Consider the following 22507-nt stretch of genomic DNA (forward strand, 5'->3'; position numbering starts at 1 on the left):
AGAGAGAGAGAGAGAGAAATTTATTTACCGAAAGGCAGAGAGGTCGGCCTGAGCAGTTTCGGTTATTGTTTTGAGTAAGACCGAATATGGCATCAATGTTAATGAAATGTCGAACGTCAGAAGTCATTTTATGCATGCTTTCAGATAAAACCTGTATATTTTACTGGTGGGGATGTCAGCTTTAAGTGTGATGAAAAGAAAAATTGATAACATCCGTACTCGTGTGCATATTCACGCTACTTCAGATAAAAAGCATCGCAGTTATCCTTAAAGCGGGGAAATGTACGCTTTCATAAAGGTTATACTTTTCAGGCTGTAAGAAATATTTTTCACCGGCCTATCACCTTCGTCGATCTGTCTTCTATTGCGATTGGTCTGGGGCCAGGATCGCGAACCACTATTCAGTTGAACTTGGCTATTGTGTCTCATGCTCTGTTGCTTAGGAAACAAAGCACGGACAGCCTTTTTTGGTGACTACACATCCGAGCGTGCGCAACGTGCGTATTCTGCATACCAAACCCATTGGCGGTTCAGCTGAACCGTGTGTCTGAACTGCGAGGCTTTAGTGTGGCCCAAACCATTCCTTCCGTACTCGGTGTTTGCCCACAGTACGCGCGCGATGTGCGGGCGTTGTTTGCTTCTTTGCGCAAACTTGGCATTTACTTTACGACTGATAACGTTGCGTTGCATAGTTGGCCATACTCAATATGAATTTGCGTAGCCATCCGTGCATTGCTTAGGTTTGCTGCGCATCATGTGTCTTAACTAGTGGCCCTCATACGCCCATAGGTCGAGTGATACTTGGTCACGCCTTCGATCGTCACCGCCCCATTCATTCAGAATGAGAATCAATTTTTTTATTATTGTCACATGTTGTTATACAGGTTGTTAAATACAGAAGAAAGTCCCGTAGTCATAGACCTCTGGCGCATAGTGAACAGTGAGGAAGTTTGCATGTTTTTAGCAGCAGAAATAGAGTGACAACCTGTTACACGCTCAGAAATACAAAAGTTGTACAATGAATAAAAAACAGAAAAATATATTCTATGCAATACTAAACTTCAGTGCAAGAACAAATATAAAAAAAGACATGAAAGATAAATTAAAAACCATGTTTAACAATCGCACTCGTAAGAGCCTCAATGCAAAACGAAAGAAATTCGCATAAGTAGGTAATTTAGACTGATACGCGTAAATAGATTAGAAGCACAGGTTTAAAAATATGTTAATTTAATTTCGGGGCACATAACATAAAATGTTCAGTTCGTGATTAAATATGTGTACGGCCTCAGCAGTCGGGATCGATCAGCAGTGCACCGTCAAAGCTACTGGATTAGGGCAGCGGGTGCAAGCTAGAGTTATATGAAAACACCATAGGAACAAACTGGGAATAAAATTTGATCGAACAGAGTGAATGCTATGGCCGATGTCAGCTTATGACAGGAAAAGCGATTGTGTGCTATTTCATACGAAAATTACGTAATCGTACAATTTACGTCTCATTTCAAGGATGGATGCACGACAATAAACATATGGAACGCAAGCACATAACCATTGTAAACGCGGCGTCCTAACAATCGATCATGCAGCATACGAGCACAAATGAAACGTCGCTGAACACACTTGTTTTTCTCCCATGCTCCTCAAGTTGACAAAGCTGACACAATGACAAAAAACAAAATGCCATCACTCTTAGCTGAAGAAATTAACACGTACGAGAGAGAGAAGTTTTATTTCCCAACCGAATAGTCGCTGTCAAGAGTCCAGGTACGCTAACGGTCTTGATGCTGAGTTCATATTCGTCTGGCCCCCATTGACGAACGAAAGGAACGGGAACCAAGGGCCCGATTTTTGTTGGTCTCAGTCATACAAAGCCAACCGTTAATGAAGCCAAGGAAAGCATGCAGAGAAATTGTTTTTTTTTTATTGAAGTGTAGGACTTATGAGGTAAAGTGAAATGAAAGTGGATGAAACGCACAACTTGCCAGTGGAGCACTTCACACGCTTTAGGTGTGTCAAAAGGAAGATGGGATCGTCAGATCATTTAAAATGTTTGGAGAACAACAATTCTTTGAGGCATTCACACTGAGTGCGATGTGTGCTGAGGCATTTGGCACATACTTGATGCGTTGGTTTGCCCAGTCTATTCTCAATGTGGTGTCGGATAGCATTGTTGGGTAGTGCGTTTGTGCCTGGCGGATATAGCACACCTTCATCTCTAGCGTGTTGAGGACGGTAAGGATAATGTTAGGATTCTAAAACATTCACAACGTCCTTTCTCCACCCTTCTCTTTCGAAAGACGCCGCCGCGTATAGAGGATAGAGCTGTGAACGTCAAACCGACTTTCTTATCTTTACTTAAGTTATTTTCTCTTCAATTTCATGGTTAACGTTCCAAGGAGTTGAACTAGAAATTAAGCTAGTCTTGCGAGCTTATCGCTGGTAATAATAGCAATTCGGTATATAGTGCAACTGCATCATGAACATCCAATCACATTAGCGATACGTGGCAAGACACTAATTGAGAAGTGCTTAGCGTTAGACGTCAGGAAGCAGTCAACAGTTGCAGAGCTGCACGAAAGATGCTCATGAAAGGAGTCGTCTCATACTGAAACGAGCTCACCGTTTGATTTGAAGCGGCGATTGAAGCGCGGTAACCACTTGCGCAGTATTCGAACAACGCCAAACTCCACGCTAGTACTTTAACGTTGGTGTTATCGCACTTATATATTGTAACTGGCAGTGAAATAACTGGTTTGAGACAGGCGAAAAGGGGTGGTGCAAATGGTAACTTGGTTTGGACAATGAAAAATTGTTTTGCTAAGAAAGAAAGGAAGATTGCGACAGGACAGAGTACACTGTTGTCACCTGTGTGCTCTGTCCTGTCGCCTCCTTCCATCCCTCTAACGATTTGCGCACTAAAAGGGATTTTTCCTTGTCTGAACAATGTTTCACGTACCAGCCCAAACAGCCAACCTTTTGCAAATTATATCTATTTTTATAGTTTTGCTTCTTCTCATTCGAAACGAAATAGATTACAGAGCTTAGCATTTAATGCACTTAGAGCTTGCTTTTATGAACGTATCTACAATGCACACAGCGTGCATCGCAGTTTATGCATAGCGTGCGTCGCATAAAGAGGCGTTCAAGTGGCTGGCATATGAGGTCAAAATATTTAGAACCATCAAACCAGCGCGTGAGACTTCGAACAATATTGCGACCACTGTGAAATATCAGAGGTGGACACAGCGGTAAGAAACTTGTAAGATGGAAATATATAGCCAGTCTCCGCATTGATGGAATCAAACTACACCAACATCTACAACAAAAAATAAAATCTTTCTTCTGGGCTTAAATTCGCACCCAAAGTATATTCCAAGAGGTTTTCATATTGATAAGGGGCGCCTCTCTCCAGCGCTTCTTCACCGCATCGGAGGATTTTTTCCTTCGAGAAAAAGTCGGAAACTGATTGAATTGGAATCACCTTCAGCGCCCGGCGGACAAACGTGTGCTCCCTTGGTCTTCAGCACCTAGAAAAGGACAGTCCAAAGAAAATAAAAAAAGGAGGTGACCATGATAAACGAAGTGGTCGACAGGCAGAAAGTGAGGCAGCGGGCATCTAAATGCAACGAGGAATTCCACACATCAGATCATCCCTGGCGGGCACACGAAATGCAATGAGCTCGGGTCAGGGAGACGAGAAAGGTGAAAAAAAAAAAGAAAGGAAAAGATAACCAGAACACAACGGGAGGCTGCCGACTCAAGATCAGAGAGCATCGGCAGTCGCACCGGGCCGAATCAGCCGAATCAAAAGTCTGAGGCGCGCCAGGCCAGTAGGAGAGGGTGAAAGAAAGAGGAAAAGGGCTCCCCGAGGCGATTGGGTGCCGGGGCGGGAGAAAAGGGTGCGCGAGGAAGCGTTAGGGAAGCCGGAAGCCGCCGGCCGGAGGAGAAAAATAGGGAGAAGCCAGGGTCTGTAATGGGGAAGGTGAAAGCTGCGAAGGAGTCTGCAGAGGGCCTTCTTTGAAGTTCGAGACGGTCGGCGCCTGCGGTTTTTGCGGGTAAGGCCTTTCGCTGGCCAGCAGCAGCCTTTCCGGAAAGGCTCGCGTGTGCTGTCTCACTCCTCCTCCTCCTCTTCCTCGAGCCTGTGCATCAGTGTGTATGTGTCTGCGCGCGCAGGCGCGTGTGTGGTTGAGTGCGTTTAGGTGCGTCCTAGAACGTCCTCTGGTGGCGGGAAGCGCGGTGCGAAATGGAAATGCGCCACGCACCTCCGGTTTCGCTCGCTCGCCGCGGCGCCCCCGCTTCCTTCCTTCCTTCCTTCCCTCTGCACTTCCCATCTGTCCACTGGCCCGGAAGGCTTGGACGAAATGAGATGCGCGTCGCCACCTTTTTGCGGTTGTCCTGCCTTTAAGTGTTTTTGCCTCCGGGTTTGCCTGGCGCCGCGACTCTGCGCGCTGGCCCGGCATTTCCCACACGCCGCCCTTTCCTTTTTCGTTATAATGCTTTCGTTGGGGCTCGCTGCCTTGTACGGTGTCGTGACCGCCTAACTGAAGGCATCAGCAAAGCAGATGAAGTAATGAAGTCTAGGCTTCAACTCGAGCTTTCGTTCTACGCTTTGCGCGCATTCTGCTCCGGGGCCTTTGCGAAGCACTTATCGGAGTTCGCGCTATAGGCTATAGGCGGCCTCTCTCTGTACAGCTGCGGGCCGCAAGTAACCGGGTTAAGGCAGCACCCCGGTTATCGGCTATTCAGTCTCGAAGTTTGTTCTCTTTATCGAGTCTTTCCTCAAGCTTGGTCAGTGGAAGAAGAGCAGTAGATACAGTTTGCAGTGGCAGGCTTGAACGAATGCACTCTCTTGCGAATGTGCCGGAGTGAAACAGTGCGAAAGGGCTGTAAACGCTGACTAGGACTGGGACGTCGGTAAACGTGCTTTAGGGAGGGGAGGGGAAGGGGGGGGGGGGACGGAGCCTCAAATAATGCCAAATATGCGATTCTTGTAGGTTCTCAGCATAGGTGTCTGGAACACGTGATAGTCATATATGGGAGAGTGCGTCGGCTGCGTCAACGCCACCAACTTGCGATTTTAATGAGCCGAAAACTATGCGTGGGAACCCGTATCTGGCAGATACTCGTATTAAGCGGCAAACAGATAGAACGCATTTACGATGTATTTTCGAGCTGATTCAACCCGCTCTCCCAGCGTCCACTTGGTGCTCCGCGATAACTGCTGTGCAATGTATATCCGACCTACAGTCGAACGCTTTTATCACGAAGTGCTTGGGGCCTCCAAAATCTTTCGTTATAGAGGTCACTTCGTTGTAAAGGCCACGTGCCCCATAGTTCACAATAGAATCGGCACAGAAGTATCCCTTCGTTATACTGGTCATTTCGTTGTGGAGGCATTCGGTGTAGAGGCGCTCGAGGGTATACCGCAGCCGAAGCGGTATAGCGGTATACCGTGGCGCGTTCGGTATACGTTATACGTTCGGTATACAGGTGTACTTCGGTATACCGCAACAACACCTGCGAAAACAGTCAACCTTACTTAACCAACCAGTACGCTGCACGTTTTTTGCAGGTTAAAAGAGCAAGCTGTCCCCACGATATATGCACTTTTTGGATGGCAGCTACGTGATTCTCACGCGGCCTGATGTAAACGCGACGACCTCACTTGCTACAGTGCAGAAAGTACGCGTGAAATGCGTTGCGCGCGTTTGCCGCCTTACAGTGACGCGTACACTTTGCTTCGCGATTAATAATCAATTTGTTTTTATGCTTCTGTTCAAACTGCTCTTCCGGCTGTTTTTGTGCTTAGTCTAACAGAACTTGTTTTTGTTCATGTTGGTGTTTAGGTGCGCTATACATTATTTTGTTTGGCACAACGTTAAGCAGTGAAGAGTTGATACAGACAATTAGGCGAACACTAGCGACCCTTTAACGACGATTAAAGGTGACTCATTCGCCATTATGCAGTCGTTAGTTTTCGCTTGTTTGTGTCGACTATAACCAGACTAACGCTACAAGTAATGTATATAGCTAATCTAAAGTCCAACTTGCAAATATTTAAACTGCTTAATCACGGTATCAGACACCTGGAACTGTCATTAAACAATTTATATCTAGAGCTTGTTGTCACTGCCCAATTTCTTTCTCAGTCACGCAGGTAACGTTGTGCCAATTTTGGGTTTATTCTTCGCGTCGTAGTACTTACTGCCCTTAGTTCTAACGCCGACACATGGCTAGCGTTCACTATTTAAAAACAGGTATATAGGTTATTTATTTCATATGGGTCTCTATTCACCAACAACGGAAGAGCACTCGCGTTAAAAAACGAAAAAAAAAAAAGATTACAGAAGGAAAGAAAAAAAAATTTTTTTTCAAGCGTGAAAGAAAGCCCGGGAAATACGAAACAAAATTGCGCGCAGGATCTCCTCAGGGAGTTACCTGAATGATGCGTAAGCACTTTGTAGTAACGACGTGATGTCGAGTGTTCACACTCTACACTGCTGGTAATCCTAGCACTGCTGAGCGGTTGCGGTCGTCTTGGCGCCATTACGGTAAATGCGACAGCGCTGAGGCGACACGAACTGCTGCATGTGGAAGGCGGCGCAACGTGAACTGATGAAGCAAGCAAACTACTGCAGGTGGCGGCGCCAGGTGTGCTGATGACGTTCCGGTCCGAAGCCAAGGCTGCTCCACAGTTCTGGCTTACTAAAGGTGTGCGTAGTGCGTGCCCGATTGCACGCGTCACGTGGTCACGGAGACGATTGCGCCACTGCTCGCGCGTTCGTCGTCGTCGTCTTCTTCCACAGCTTGCTGCTGGCACTATCTTCAAAGCGATCGTCTTACGCGAAGGAAGGACGGACGCTCGGACAGTTTTCTCGTTGGGTAACCATAGGAATCATTACGCATTTAAAAAAAGTTCGCTCGTCGCACAGAACGGTACCTTACGGCTGCCGCGTAGTCCGTCGCTAAGTGACAGCGCTGCGCAATAGCTCACCGCTCGATAATTTTCAACATGCCGTCCCAAGCAGGGTTGATCGTGTAAAATAGTTCGATTAAGTCTCCTTTCGAATTAACCCGAAGGTTTGTAACGAGAACCTGTTTTACGCCGTGCGTCCGCAGAAACATATGCGGCCCCGTCTAACACGCTATGCGGTCGTCGGTCAATTTGAAACCAGTTACCCCTTCTTGAGTCCCTCTCGATCGCGTAGCCATAGATCGACATTTTAGCGAACGACGCGAGCCAATGTTTCTCATGCACGACATGGGGCTGCAGGTTGAGAAAAAGTGATAGCCAATTCGCGCGTCAATCCAACGGCGGCAATCCGCAAATAAGAAACCACGGGGGCTCTCCGTCAGCAACCTTGCTCTCTCGGCGGTTGCAAACAGTATTGCGCGACGTTCGACCGCTGCGAGTTGCAAAATGGTGGGCAATCACCGCCTTCCCCTTAGCTCTCCCTCCTTCGGCCGTAGCCCTGGGCGACAATGGCCCCCAGGGGGAAATCGCCGCCGACCTATACACCGTACTACGGCAGTCCTGTGGACGCACCTATCGCCGTGCTGTTTTCGCCCGCCAGCGCGCACATCACGTCGAACGCCCGACTCCCGACGGCGATCGATGACCGGTGCGGCAAGCCCGACTGGCCTCCTTTTTTTTCTTTATTTCCTTTTATTTTTTTATCGTTCTGCCGTTCTTTTCGTTTTCCCGCTCCGATTCCATCGTCCTCTACGCATTCGCCCGTCCTCTTGCCTCTCCTCTTGACTCCTTCGGTCATCTCCTTCGTATATGTGTTTGCCATCCACTATGCGAGCCCTCTGGCGTCGCTGTCGTCGACGTCTTCGTGTCCTGCGCGCTTCGCAGAGGGGCGGCAGATATCATAGGGCGTTTTTTTGTATATATAACGGTTTTTTTTCCGTTCTCATCTGCCCCGTTTCCTTCGCGGCGCTCTAGTATACGGGGCCGTACTATATGGACAGATATGTCGTCTGCATCGGCCGGCTCGTCTTGGCTCTTTATGTCTCTGGGTCCCGGCCGTCGGTGTACGCCTAGCACAAGTGGATTCGCGGTGTTTGGCTCCGGTTGTTCTACATTTGCTTGGTTCGTTCGTTCCTTTTTTCTTTTTCTTCTTTTTTTTTCCTCGGACGCGTGCTTTGCAAGACGTGCCTTCTCGGAACGATAATCTCTTGAGCTGTGCGCGGTTGGTCCCCTAAGCTTTCGCGCGTGCCCCGACCGGAAATGACCTCCGAGGCACAGTTCCAGACGACGGAAAGAACAGTTCCGTCGCGTAGCGCCCTCTGGGTTCTAGCAGGAAAGCTGCAACGGCGTGAGTAGTAGCAAGCGCTGGTTTGCGTCGTGCGGCGCGGGATGTATCAGCTTTATTTCTCGTGTCTTTCTAATGGCTCCATCCCGTGTACGTCGTGGTTGCCCCTCTTGCTCGAAAGTTGCTATATATATGCCTCCTGCAATGGCATTCTGTTATGCATATTTATAGATATTTTGAACGCACGAAAACAGAAATAAACGCCTCTCAGCGTGAAATATGCGTTTCGGAACAGAAGTCTATAACTATCAGAAGCACTCACGTAGAATTAAGAGGCAACGTATACACAGAAGCGTACTTGTGCGTTGTGTATAACGCTGTTGTCTATAGTGATTGAAAGTAGGGTACGCTCTTAAAAGGAAGCACGCCTTTGTGCGGCTCTCATTTTGCTAGCACTCCGGCTGTAAGTGCCTCTTTAGCACGATTTGGTGGTCTGCATTACGGATAACGGGCTGCAGCGCAGGACAGGCAGGAACACGAGAACGTCAGAATACGCAACAAAGGCGCTGCGCTGCGCATTTTTGCGTTCTTGCTTCCCTGCATGTCTTCCGCTGCAGCCCTTAGACCCAGAGTGTCGGCTAAAGCAACGTCAATTCACTGCACCCCAGGGGTGGGCAGAAAGATGCCAGCGCCAAGAATTGCCCGTCGTCCGCTGCAAGGCCGGGCGCTTCTAGGATCGTCAGAGGGGAAAATTTGCGTGCGCGTGCTTTACGCTAACGTGTTTCCTTTAACTTTGCGCACAACAATTTACAGTGGCGCAGCAACGAACGAAGCTTGTGGAGAAGAGCGGCAATGTCCTTCAGCGCTTGTGACAATGAATTAACCATGGTTAATGCATTGCTTTTTAAATGCGCACGCATTTCTATGATTACACAGCGACAAAACTGCCCGAACGTCCGCCCGACCTTCGCGTAAGACGATGGCTTTCAAGCTAGAGCCAGCAGCAATGTTTTCGCCAGTTGGGGAAGAAGATGACGACGAACGCGCGAGTAGAGGCACTCGCGCGAAGGGCAGTATGGGAACGCTGGCATGATCAGCGGCATCGCGGAGCCAGCAGTGGAAGAAGGCGATGAACGCGCGAGCTGTGGCACGAGCGCGTCTCTGCTGCCACGTGACGTGTGCAATCGGGCACGCACTGGGCACGCCTTTGGTAAGCCAGAACATCTGGAGCAGCCGTGGCTTCGGATCGGAACGTGATCAGCGCACCTGGTGCCGCCACCTGCAGTAAGTTAACTTGACTCATGAGTTCACGTTGCGCAGCCTTCCGCGTCAGTTCGTGTGGCCGCAGCGCTGTCGCAATTACCCTATAATGGCGCTAAGACGACCGCAGCCGCTGTGCAGTGCTAGGGTTACCAGCAGTGTTGAGTGCGAGCACTGAACACCACGCCGTTACTTTTAAATGTTTGCGCATCATTCAGATAACTCCCCGAGGAGATTCTAGGTGTTCTTTCTTCTTTTTCTCTTTTTTTTTGCGGGGGACATGATGCACCATATCGCACCATATTTGGGCATTGATGCACCATGATGCACCAAAGTTGTGCATGATGGAACATAGTGTGCCACAAGCGCACAAAAGTACAAGTGAAATCAATATTATTACTTCCTAGGTATACAATATTTCTAATTATGGCATGCCAACGCGCCGAGATTGTCACTGTTATAAACCGAACGCGCATCAAAGCCAACAGGCGCTCCTTGTCAGTGGTTGTAGCGCGGAAGGCAGGTCCATTTTACGTTGATAGCTGAAGGAACGCCAGGATAACGCAAGTGACCGCCAAGATATACAGTTAAACCTCGATATAACGAACTTCAATATAACTAAATTCTCGATGTAACGAAGTATTTCACTTTTCATAACCTCTTGTTCATGGAACACCGTGCATTTAAAACCTCAATATAGCGAAGTGTCTGTATGCGATTTCAAATTTCACTGCCACCGCAAAGCAATGCCGATAGAATAAATGGAAACTTCCGTGGACGCAGATGGTCAAATGAATGAATTACAAGCGGCTGCTTGCAAACGCACCTCTCAAATCGCGCGTCGCGCGACGAGAAGCCACCGCCGAAGTGGAGCCGCATCATGTTCTGTATAAGGTGCAAGTGCGATAATTTCCTATCGCGCCCCGCGCATTGTGTGCTTTAGGTGCCAGTGAAAACGTGCGAGGGTGAGACAAGAAAGATGGTGGCTTCACGAGTGCCGCCTTCCCACGGAAGCGATAGGAAAAGAGGATGAGGGGAGCGAGCTCGCGGTAACGCGATCAAGGCGCGCAAGGGGGCGGGGGTGAAGCGGGGTGCAAATTGGCACGTGTCTCGCGGCCGTGGCTGCGATTGGCTGTAAGCGCGGCTGAGCGCATGCGCAGCCGCGCACCCTGCTTTAGAGGTAAATTGCCACGTGTGCAAAGAGTGGGTGCACCTAGACGGTGTGGCATCATGAAGCTGTCTTCCCGCGCGCTTAGTATCGGAGGTTGCTTATTCCGGCAATTTTCATGATAGCATCGTTCCAATAAGGGCGACGCTATCAGCTGCGGGGGCGGAGTGCACGCGAAAGCGTGGCTGGCTTCGCTTAATTCGTACTGCCGATGTGAAGATAGCGTCGACGTGGCATGAAACGGTATCATTCGTCGCCGACTCCCAAATTCATAGAAATGACTTCATTCAAGTTTGCTTTTCTTGATTGCCCGATAATTCGGAAAATTCTGCGGCTCGTTTACGTGTAAGAAAAATCTATCGGCGACTGTACTTATTTGCATAAAAGGTCGAATTTCAATACAACGAAATTTCGATGTAACGAAGCAAGTTGCCGATTTTACCGGCTTCGTTATATCGAGGTTTAACTGTATTAAAGTGGTTACTGTGGTAGGCTTCCATTCCGAGTTTAAATTCGGCCTTTATTCACTCAGCACGTTCGCGTTACATGACCTGTTCTCGTCTTTATTGTTCACGTGTACGGGCAGTAAAGAACTATCGCACAAACTTCCGGCGTTTTCGTTTTATTTACCTCTGAAAAAAATATTTCCCCACGTAATACTGTAAGCGAAATCCGCTGAAACAATATCGCGTATTTCGTTCCGGCAACAGCGTTGGCCCACAAACGAGTTAAAAGAACATTTTCTTTTGTGCGTAGCGAAGGTTCACTTAAGTTCCCAAAATGAAACAACTGAAACAATGTCGTTTTGTCGCTCGGTCTTTCAGGAAACGCAGATTACTTTATCCCATCGGGCGTAGGACGGCCTTGTGCGAGCTCTCCCCATTCAATTTTCCCGATATTCAGGGGAACTCCTTTCGCAAAAGCAAGAGGCACGCCGACGCGTTCGTATACCTGCTGAACTCCCGAGGCCCTCTTTCGGATTTGAAAACAAACACCATGGACGGTATTACGTAGGCGACCGTGATCTCAAGCGAAAAAGAGTTTTAAGCGCAGTAACTTGGTGCTATTATTTCGAGCCGGTAGCCTAGTTTGCCCGAGCACACTGGCGCGTTGAGCGGCTTAGCTCAAACTCTGTCTGACGGGTCTTTTTTCGAGTTTGACACAGCTTTAGCTGTATCGCTTTGAAAGCAAGCACGCAGAACACGCCATGGAAAGCGTTTCTCGTTTCTCGTTCGCTTGTTCGGAATTGAAGGCTGTTTTACCAACGAGACGAAGAGTCGCGAACAGGAGAGGAAAAAACTAATCTGTCTTTTGTCTTCTATTGCCCGGTCAATAGGAGAGAGAAGAAACTATAGGGCGACAGCTGGCGCGCAGTTGAAGCTTGCATGCGCTTTCTGCATACGGGAACAAAATCGTGTATGACTGGAAGCTATCGCCAGGAACTGCATTTCTCGAAAACCATTCGTGTGATCGTGATTATGTGTAGGTATTTATGAACCATGCCTGGGGGGGGGGGGGGGGGGGGGGCATTGGAGCTTTAACGGTGCTAAACACCGTTATAGTAGGTGCGGCTTATAGGCGCCTTGCGCTGAAGCTTTTCACAGTAGACAGCAGCGCCGTAACACACAGTCTAACGATTAGGGTGGAAACAAAACTGGAGAGACGCTGTATACATTCGCCGTGACACTTTTGATCGCTTATCACGAGGCGACGCTGTCCGACTTGTGAAAACGTCCGAAGTGCGCATGTTTTGCATACGACTGCACATGTATGTGATCGATATGAGAAGCGCCAACAATCGTGAGCTTGATCTCGTCGAAGTCCTGGGCACAACACACAGACGAGCGACGAAAAGTGATCGCTATCGTATGCAATGGTGTATCACTTTCATCAACTGTCTAGCAGCCGGTGTCGGCGAGGCGGGGGTGAAAAATGGAAATTTCGTAGCGGGGGGGCCCTCTGAATAGTGCAGGGTGCCCGTAGGCCTAACCCTGATCACTTCGCATATTTCTTTTCTCTTTCCTTTTGTCGTTTTTTTTTCAACGTGCGCCAAAAAGTCAATATACCCTGGAGCTGCCTTGGAGAGTGTTCGCCGCGCTGCCGTCCGGAATCGGACTGGCGGCGCCTCGGGGATTGAGTTCTTACGAACTGCTGCGGCTTATAGTCAGAGAAGGTTACAGGTAGAAAGGCAGGGAAGTTAAGCAGAAGCAATTTTCAATGGCGATCCTGTAGTTGGATGGCAAGTTAAAAGCATAGAAATAAAGTGGAGTAGTACGAAGAATAATAAAGCGCGCGCACAAATCGCCAATGGCATGCAGCATTGACGGAACCTGTGAAGTGCGTTACAAGTAAGTGCCCTTGTCGCAGAGTAGTTATTACTTGCCCGACAAATTGAAATACATCATCAACTAAGTAGCGGAAGTTTAATAATTACCATTTAGATGTGAAACACTTTGTGTGCTCGGGCTGTCAGTGTCTCCTGTCGTCGTGGTCATGACACTAAGCAAGCGACACGCGCTCGGGCGTCCCGCTTGCCGAGCGCTCCCGCGTTCGTCGTCGTCGTCGTCGTCTTCCACAGCTGTCTGCGTTGCCGCTCATCATTCCAGCGTAGAATTTCACTTCCCCTCTGTCGTCGTAATGGGGAGGCCGCGTTTATGGGGATGTGAGCCATTGCTTAAGGCAGTATGAGCCCATTAGCGGTACAAGTCGGAACGGGCGAGCTGTGCCTCCCACTGCTCCATTGAGATATTATTAGTGGGCCTATGAGGGTGCTTACTACACTCCCAGGTCACATGTATTAGTGTAGGTATGCCACCGCACCAAGGGCACGTGGCCCTATAGCAGGTGGGATACATGACATTTAGCAGTTTTAGATGGGGGAATACCCCGGTCTGTATTTTGCGCCAATCGGCGGCCTCTTCCCCGCTAAGTTGTGGGTGAGGCGGCGGGTATTTTCTGCGGACTCCGCGCTGATGAGCAAGGATGTCTTTTACATTTAAATTGATGGGATTTTGTGAGGGATAGTGTGAGGGGTTGGGGTTCGAAGAGGACGCCATCGCTCACGCTCGAGCTAAAGCGTTAGCCTGTTCGTTCCCCTGTACCCCCGCATGTCCCGGGCACCAGAGTAGGCGATGGCGGTGGTTGAACGATTTGGGGATTATCGCGAGGCTAGCCGCAGTCACGTGCCCCTTAAGAAACATGCAACATGTCTCCCGGGAGTCAGTGACCCCGACCGAGTCTACTTAACGGTAAATCGCTGTATACTTTTCACCTTCCAGGTTTCACGTTAGTGGAACGGCATTTCGCTCAATGGGTCATTTGACACTTACGCATAAAATTTATTTCACCGTTTAAACTGAGCCTACTACTTAACTCATGCTAACTGTAATAACTAATATATTTTCTGTTCTCTTTACGGAGTCGACGAAACACGAGAAGAAAGCATCGACAAAAATTGAGGCACTTTGTAAATTCCAAAGTGTGTTCGGCGAAAGCCTGTGGCCGTTCGACTGACTATGCCATGTCTTTTTTTTTTTTTTTTTTGTGCATGACACGTGATTGCTGAGAGAATGTGAGGGGAAGAGGCCACAGCTGGCACCGTTCCAGGGCACGGACGGACGGACGGTCGGACGCCGCGAGTATGAGCCATTAAAGGCTTTCGACTTAAAAAATTGGTAATAACACAGAGAGGAGGCACGGAGACAGCTGCGCAGAAAAAGTGAAAGTCAAAACGCGTTGGATGACAATAAAGGATGTCGTAGAAAAATACACCGCATATCCACGAAGTGAATGATGATGAGTGGGCGAAGCACCGGGGGATCATTCGGTTAACCGTGAATCACCCGACGCCGGCAAGGGGACCCAGAGGCGGCGAGAGCGCGGGAAGTGGCGACAAAACGCCTTAAGCGTTCTCTATCTGAGGTTGGTGGCGCCGATGCTCGGTTCAAGCGCGAGCTTCGCGAGCCCTCAGCTCCGGGTCCGCTTGCCGGCGTTGCCATTTTGCTGCAGCTTCCCGCGCCCTAGACTCCGGGTCCGCTTCTTGTTTGCGTCGCCATGCTGCAGCAGCTTTGCGAGCCCTCGACTCCGCTTGCAGTTGAGCCGCCACTCTCGCGTTTTCATCCATAGCGGGCGCGCCGTTATCAGAAGCGACCGTTATCATCCATGGCTGAAGATAGAAAGAGAGAGCGCGTCGGGCACGAACGCCCTTGTGCACCGACCATTATCATTAGAGACCAAATTTTAGGCAAATGCCTTTTTGTTCCTTGCGCTCCTATCGCCCCACTTTGATATATGAGCATGCATTAGAGGTTAAGAAGGGCTTTTATAGTAGTTTTATGGTGCCTATAAATGCCTATTTTGTCGTTTGTGCCAAAATGCCTATAAATGCCTATTTTCAATATCGGCGCCTATATGAACACTATTTAGCCTCAAGTTTCGCTTTCGAGTGCACTTAGAGACCGTTATTCATGTTACCGGGCAACATTGACTGTTCGGAACTCTATGGGGGTTCAACCTAGTCCTTTAGTTCAACCAACTCCCGGAAAACAACTGCTAGCAGCATTGAAATGGGACGCGCCGGCCAGCATACGCCGCCGCGCTGACATTGCGCGAGCGGTTGGCGAATGCGAAACCGCGGAGGCCGTCAGGGGAAAGGAGAGTGAAGAGCAAAAGAAGAAAGAAAAATGTGATGTGCACGCGGCTTTTGTTTTGTTTGTAATTTACTTTTTAAGGTGTTTACCGCCGTCGGGCGTTCCGTCTCAGCGTACGAGATCATTCTCAGTGACAAGAGGCACAATTTTGAATCCAAAAATCTGGAGATGGTGGTAGTTTGCTATTGTTTCCACAATCTTCACAGTGATTCTTAGAATACGTTCCGCGTGCTCTCCTAACAGATTTCTTCAAACTTGTGCACTTCTGATGGGCGGAAGTCTATTTGGCAGTGTTGGGATGTCTGGCCTGTACAATCCGGATAATGTCATTGTATATGAGGAAATGGCTAAGAGTTGTACCTAACAGTCCTCGTGTAAGAACATGCTAATTTCTTAATAAATCGTAGTATCTCTTCCATTTATCATATGTATGTTTTTGTTGTCTTAATTTAATTGCGTCAGGCAGACATAAAGTATCGTTTTTTTTAATCAGTATTCCCAGCTTTCAAGTATTCTTTTTCACGCCTGCTTCACTATATGCGACGCTGGAGTATAGTGGCCATTGAACATGAATATGAGCAGTGTGCTTATTGAATGAAACCAATTGATCGTCATTAGTCCAGCAGTTTTATGGGACAATTGCACGGCTATGTTCAACTGTTGGCGCCTTTGTGCCATCATAGACAATAACATTTCCTGTTTTCCTATCGTAGATATAGGCCGCGCACGTCTTCGTTTGAAATTATTTGCATTATGTAAAAATTTATTGTGCCTACATTTACGACGTTGGAGGCCTAAAACGTTGTGTTGCCTGCCTATTTTTGGCGCCTAAAACGCGCTTTTTTAATGCCTAAAGATCCGGCCTATAATTATCATCCATGGCTGAAGAGAGAACGAGAGCACGCGTCGGGAACGAACGCCCTTGTGCACCGCAGCGCCCCTAGCGGTCTCCACGCAAACCAGAGCTACGGACGACGAGGGACAAGGCTCGGCCCTAAGGTGCTTCGCCCCTAGAATCACCGCCCAAGTACTTTGTACAGATGGTTTTTGTAGCCACTTTACTAGACGCCGCATATCTTCAAGGCGATAGCGTAACGAGCCACTTACGGCTTTCGCCATAGCAAATGAGTGCAAGATGCTTGGTAAACTATGAGTATGTATGCGTACGGAAGATTGCTCCTCTCTTAAGGGTCAAGTGAAGTAGCTTACATTAGTAGAACTGCGTGACTAAAAATCAGGCGTCCTGTAGGAAACGCGCTATTGCAAATATTCGTACTCACTGGTGCCCACAATGCCAAACAAACATTTTATATAACGACTTCACTGATAACTTGAACAAGTATAGTGGTTCTACCCGACGCGCTATGGGTGCCTGTTAGCTCTAGGTTTGGCTCCGTGGACTGATTGGTGCACGCTTCCTCCTGTTTTTCGCTCAGTGGCAGTTAATGTACCATTCAAACACGTGCATTCAAATGTCTTCTTAATTTCTTGTATCGTCTTTAGTAGTGTTATTCCTCGCCAATTATGCTTGCGCCTTCACTGCATAATCTGTGTTCCAACAAGCTAACGCATATGTTATCGCTGTGTAAAGTCTTGTTCCTCTATTCACTTTGTTGTTCATTTCTTTACGTCACATGTTGCACTTTACGAATTGTCGCCGGTGAGTTTACAAGGCGCATCCACTTCCAAAAAATCGTGCATATGACACTAGTTTGGAGATTCACAAAGTGCGCGACAAAATACATACGCGTTCCAGTTACTTTCCTGTTTGAATGCATAAAACTGCGGTTCGTTAAAAAAAAGTAAGTAGAACAATAGTACATTTTTACTGGAAGGTTCACGGGGCATATCTCGAAACTCGTGCAATCTTTAGTCATCATCAGCATCCGCAATTCTTATATCCACTGCAGGACGAAGGCCTCTCCCTGCGATTTCCAATTACCCCTGTCTTGCGCTAGCTGATTCCGATTTCCACCTGCAAATTACCTAATTTCACCTCCGCACCTAGTTTTCTGCCATCCTCGAGTGCGCTTCCGTTCTATTGGCACCCATTATGTAATTGTAATGGTCCACCGCTTACGTACCCTACACATTACATGTCCTGCTCAGCTCCATTTCTTTCTCCTAATGTCAACTAGAATATTCGCTATGCCCGTGTACTCTCTGATCCACACCGCTCTCTTCCTCTCTTATAACGTTACGCCTACCATTTTATTGCGATAGCAATTATATGGACACTTCAAGCGCATTTCTGCCGTCGTCGCCGTCGTCGCCGTGAGGTTCCGTATAAAGTCCAACGGCGATATGATCGTCGCCGCGCGCCGTACGCTGTGGGTGCGAGTGAAAGCGTACGAGAGTGAGCCGGCAATCGCGGCTCAATGTAGCGCACACGAGGGAGGAAGGCAGGCCGGAAGCGCGCGGCCTTCTATCGCGCGCGAGGCACGGGGGCCAGGCGACGGAGAGAGACAGGGAGGGGCGGTGCGCTCTGCACCGTCGGCTGCTGCTCACAGCGCGGCCGCGCTGGCGCCGTATCTTGAAAGCGATCTGCGATGTGGGCGAAGTGCGCGCCCGTGCGGGCCTCATCTTCAAAACAATCTGCTATGGGGACAAAGCGCATGCGCCGAGTGCCGGTAGTTTTGTATGCGCTGTGCTTTCGACGTTTAATTCGCGGTGAAGCGAGACGAGAGACAGCGCGAAGATCAATTTGCCCGCTGCTGTTGGCGCGCTTTCTCAGTCTGGCGTTTCCACAGCGAGTTTCCGCGGTCACCGAGCGGGATGTGTTCATGCTTACCTGTGCGCGCGGACACACCGTGCTTGTCTATTTAGTTAGTAAGCGAATGTTTACAACGTTATTCGGCCATTTAAACTACTACCCTTGCTTCGTATAGATCTCTACTAATTTGCTATCGCAATCGATGCTTCGCCTTTTGGGCGAAACTCCGGCTTTATTTCTTCCATCGCTCTTTGTGCGGTCTTTAACTTGTTCTCGAGCTTCTTTGTTAACCTCCAAGTTTCTGCCACATATGTTAGCACCGGTAGAATGCAATGATTATACACTTTTCTTTTTAACGACAGCGGTGAGCTCCCAGTCAGGATTTGGCACTGCCTGCCGTATGAATTCCAACCCATTTTTATTTTTCTATAAGTTTCCTTGTCATGATCAGGGCCCCCTGTGAGTAAATGACCTAAATAAACGTACTCTTGTACAGACTCTAAAGGCTGACTGGCGATCCTGAATTCTTGTTCTCTTGTCAGGCTGTTGAACATTATCTTTGTCTTCTGCATATGAATCTTCAACCCAACTCTTACTCTTTCTCGGTTAAACCCCTCAATCAATTGCTGTGATTCGTCCCCATTGTTATACTGAATAGGACAATGTCATCTGCAAACGGAAGTTTGCTGAGATATTCGTTTTTGATCCTCACTCCTAAACCTTTCCAGTCTAATGGCTTGAACACTTCTAAGCATGCTGTGAATAGCATTGGAGAGATTGTGTCTCCTTGCCTGGCCCCTTTCTTGATAGGTAACTTTCTACATTTCTTGTGGAGAAGCAAAGTAGCTGTGGAATCTTTGTAGATATTTGCGAAAATATTCACGTTCTTCTTTCTGGGGTTTTACGTGCCAAAACCAGTTCTGATTATGAGGCACGCTGTAGTGGAAGGCTCCGGATTAATTTTTGCCACCTGGGGTACTTTAACGTGCACTACAACGCAAGCACACGGGCGTTTTTGCATTTCGCCTCCATCGAAATGCCGCCGCTGCGGCCGGGATTCGATCCCGCGACCTCGTGCTCAGCAGCGCAACGCCTTACCTGACTGAGCCACCCCGGCGGGTGAAAATATTCACGTATGCCTCCTGTACTCCTTCATTACGGAATGCCTAAATGACTGCTGGTATCTCTACTGAATCAAATGCCTTTTCATTATCTATGAAAGCCTTATAGAGAGTTTGATTGTACTTCGCAGATTTCTCTATTACCTGATTGATGACATGGATATGATCCATCGTAGAATATCCCTTCCTGAAGCCAGTCTGTTCTCTTGGTTGACTAAAGTCAAGTGTTGCCCTGATTCTATTGGAAATTATCTTGGTGAATATTTTATACAATACTGAAAGCAAGCTAACGGGTCTTTAATTCTTCAATTCTTTAACGTCTCCCTTCTTATGGATGAGTATAATGTTGGCGTTCTTCTAGCTTTCTGGTACACTTGAAGTCGTGAGGCATTGCGTATAAAGGGCCGAAAGCTTTTCAAGCATATCTCCTCCATCTTTGATTAAATCGACTGTTATTCCATCTTCTCCAGCAGCTTTTCCACTGGTGATGTCTTTCAAGGCCCTTCTAACTTCATCGCAAGTTATAGAAGGAGCGTCTGTATCTTGTTCATCACTACTTCGAATGAAAGTAGCTTGGCTACTGTGGGAACTGTACAGGTCAGTATAGAATTCTTCCGCCGCTTTTACTGAGTCATCGAAATTGCTTATGATATTACCCTGCTTATCTTTCAATGCATACATTTTGCCTTGTCCTATGCCAAGCTTGCTACTCACTGACTTCATGCTGCGTACATATTTTACTGCTTCCTCAATCTTTCCCAGCTTATGAATTCGAACATCCCTTACTTTCTTCTTGTTTATCAGTTTTGACAGTTCAACGAATTCGCTCTGATCTCTTGAGCCTGACATTTTCATTCTTTGGTGCTTCTTTATTAGGTTTCTTGTTACTTGGGAGAGCTTACCTACTGGTTGCATTGGTGCCTTACCTCCCACTTCAATTACTGCTTCTGAAGTCAGTCTAGCTACGGGTTCATTCATTACCTCTATGTTATCTTCATCTTCCTCTTGTAAAGCGGCTCATTTGTTTGTGAGCACCAGCCTGAGTATTTAGTATTCATCCTAAATGAATGTCTTGCAAGCTCACCGACTAAAATTATCAAATGGAAATATGTGCCATAGAGTAATTACAAATTTATTTGTGATTTTTGTTAATTAGTCGAATATGGACTTCGATTTCTTGTGCCGGTTGTCCGGTGCTTCAAATAATTCAGCTCAAGGACTACAATTATGCTATCTGCGCGACGAGAGACCGAGGAATTAGCAGCAGCCACCAAGGCCGGCAGGCGCGCGCAGTAGTTAAGCCCAGTGGGAGTGAGAGAGAGCGAGAGATACGGATCGCGTGGTGGCTTCCGAGGGCGAGGGTGACGTGGCGTGGCGGCGATGCCCTCTCCTGTCATGCAACACCTGGCGCGCTAGAGCGGCAGCAGGTGTTCCCTTTCGCCTGGTCTGCTCCGTCGAGGTGCGCTCGCGCTGTAGCCAATGTTCCCGGAATTTAGGTGCCGTTTCGCTGCTACGGACGGACGCCGGATATTTCGCTCAATGGGCTGTTTGATGCTTTTGCATCAAAAGTGCGCCCCGTATAGCGAACACGGACGGGCATTGGCGAAACGTTCTTACTAACGAAAACATTTTGCGCATTCGGCACGCGTAAAGCGTTGATGCGTACGTGCCACGGGCAATGCGAATCTGACTTCTGAATTATCTTGCGGCATCCGCTACGCCTTCCAAATTATTGCGCAGCGCGTCCTGAAGGTCTGGCCGGTGACGCTTGCTGAAGCTTGGAAACGTTTCACAAGCGCTGTACTGTCATATAGACACGAAGTGCAACCAAGTTAAGACTAACTAGAATGGTTCCTTTGTTTCTCTCTTCGCCAATACGTTCATTATCAGCTTGGTTTCGGCTTGTACGCTCAACTTAGGTGATCGGATAAGTACAGCGGTGCGAGATCCTGCTGTCGAGGTATTGCTAAAGCTGCTGTTCTTAGTAATATTTTGTTCGCGTTTCATTTGTCCAGGACTGCACATGCGCGACAGATGTACGCCCAACACGCGCACCTTTAACACTGCAGGTATCTTGTTCCGCCACAAGAATAAGGTTACGCGAGAAGTTATGGAAGCCTACCATATATTAACAGCTCTGATAACAGTGTCACCTGTCCGTTAAGGATATAGACCTTTTGGAAGGCACGTGATTAGCATTGCTGTCTGCTTCATGGCTTGCCTAGGTTATATGCGCATGCGTGTCCTGGGTGAGGGCCGTTTGGAGATATTTATTTGCGTTGCTTTAACACATTATTTCACTAGCGAGTAGCGCCGCTTTCCATCGTCTTCCTTTTTTCTTCCTTTTATTTTATTAACAAATGCTTCACAGGCTCCTCGCATCTCATGTTCTGCGCTGTTAGACCTGGCTGTGCATTTGTTACGCCTCGCGTTCTGCTGGGTTCCTAAAACACCACCACGACGCACGCTTACGCATAGAAGGACACGCGTCGGGACATATGCGCCCAGCGACGTCGCAAAGGCGCAGCCCAAGTCCTCGCCCTACACGACCGAGCTCGCAGTGTGTGTCCCCGGATGACGAGGCACGACGCGCCATGAAATATTTACGAGCGCCGAAAGCAAATCCTCTCGGCCGCGCAAGAACACATAACGCGCGGGACGCCCTCGCCTTTCGTCTATGCATCTCAGCGCCGACCGAAGCGCCGCCTCGCGCGGAATTATTAAGTACGCGGTCGTACGCGAGCGCGTACCAGGCTTTGCATGCGCGCAGCGCTCGAAAAATGAGCCTCGCCTCGCAAACAGCGGCCGCTAAGGAGCCTCGGCTGAGGCTAATGAACCCGCGGAGGTGGTGGACGTGTGCGCTTGAGTAATGCGGAAGACGTTGACGAAAGGAGGAGGCTGAGGAGGAGGAGGAGGGGTTAGAGAGTTGCAGTCGAGAGAGAAGCGACGATAAAAGGAAAGTAAGCGACGATAACGAGTGAGGCAATGAAAAAAACAAAAGGGCCTCTGGATGTGGTCATTCTGTGCACGGCTTCGTTAAAACCGTACAGTGCCGTGGAAAAGAGAGAACCCTCTATGCAGCACTAATCGGGCCGGCGAGACGACGTCATAGACCCTTTGGATAAGTGCGAAGCTGGCTTTCCCGCGATGCACTTATTGTCTAATATATATGTGGCGGTCTGGCGACTTTGTTGAAACGGCGATTATTGGGCAGCTGGCGAGTTGCCATTGATTTTGAGTTGTTGCGTTCAGAACGAATGCAATAAAGCAAGAACAATGCTTTCTCTCTTGCGCACATTAATCCGCGTTACGCCCGTATGGGAACTCAATTAAGT

At 48.4% G+C, this 22507-nt stretch overlaps 1 protein-coding gene across 2 annotated transcripts in view; it reads left to right on the forward strand.

Annotated features, from left to right (window-relative positions):
• LOC119433001 (pikachurin) overlaps positions 1 to 22507 on the forward strand; it is a 192347-nt gene that overhangs the window by 34460 nt on the left and 135380 nt on the right. The gene's annotated exons all lie outside the window — the stretch shown is intronic.

This window comes from Dermacentor silvarum, chromosome 11 (assembly GCF_013339745.2).
Source record: "Dermacentor silvarum isolate Dsil-2018 chromosome 11, BIME_Dsil_1.4, whole genome shotgun sequence".
Taxonomy (NCBI): domain Eukaryota; kingdom Metazoa; phylum Arthropoda; class Arachnida; order Ixodida; family Ixodidae; genus Dermacentor; species Dermacentor silvarum.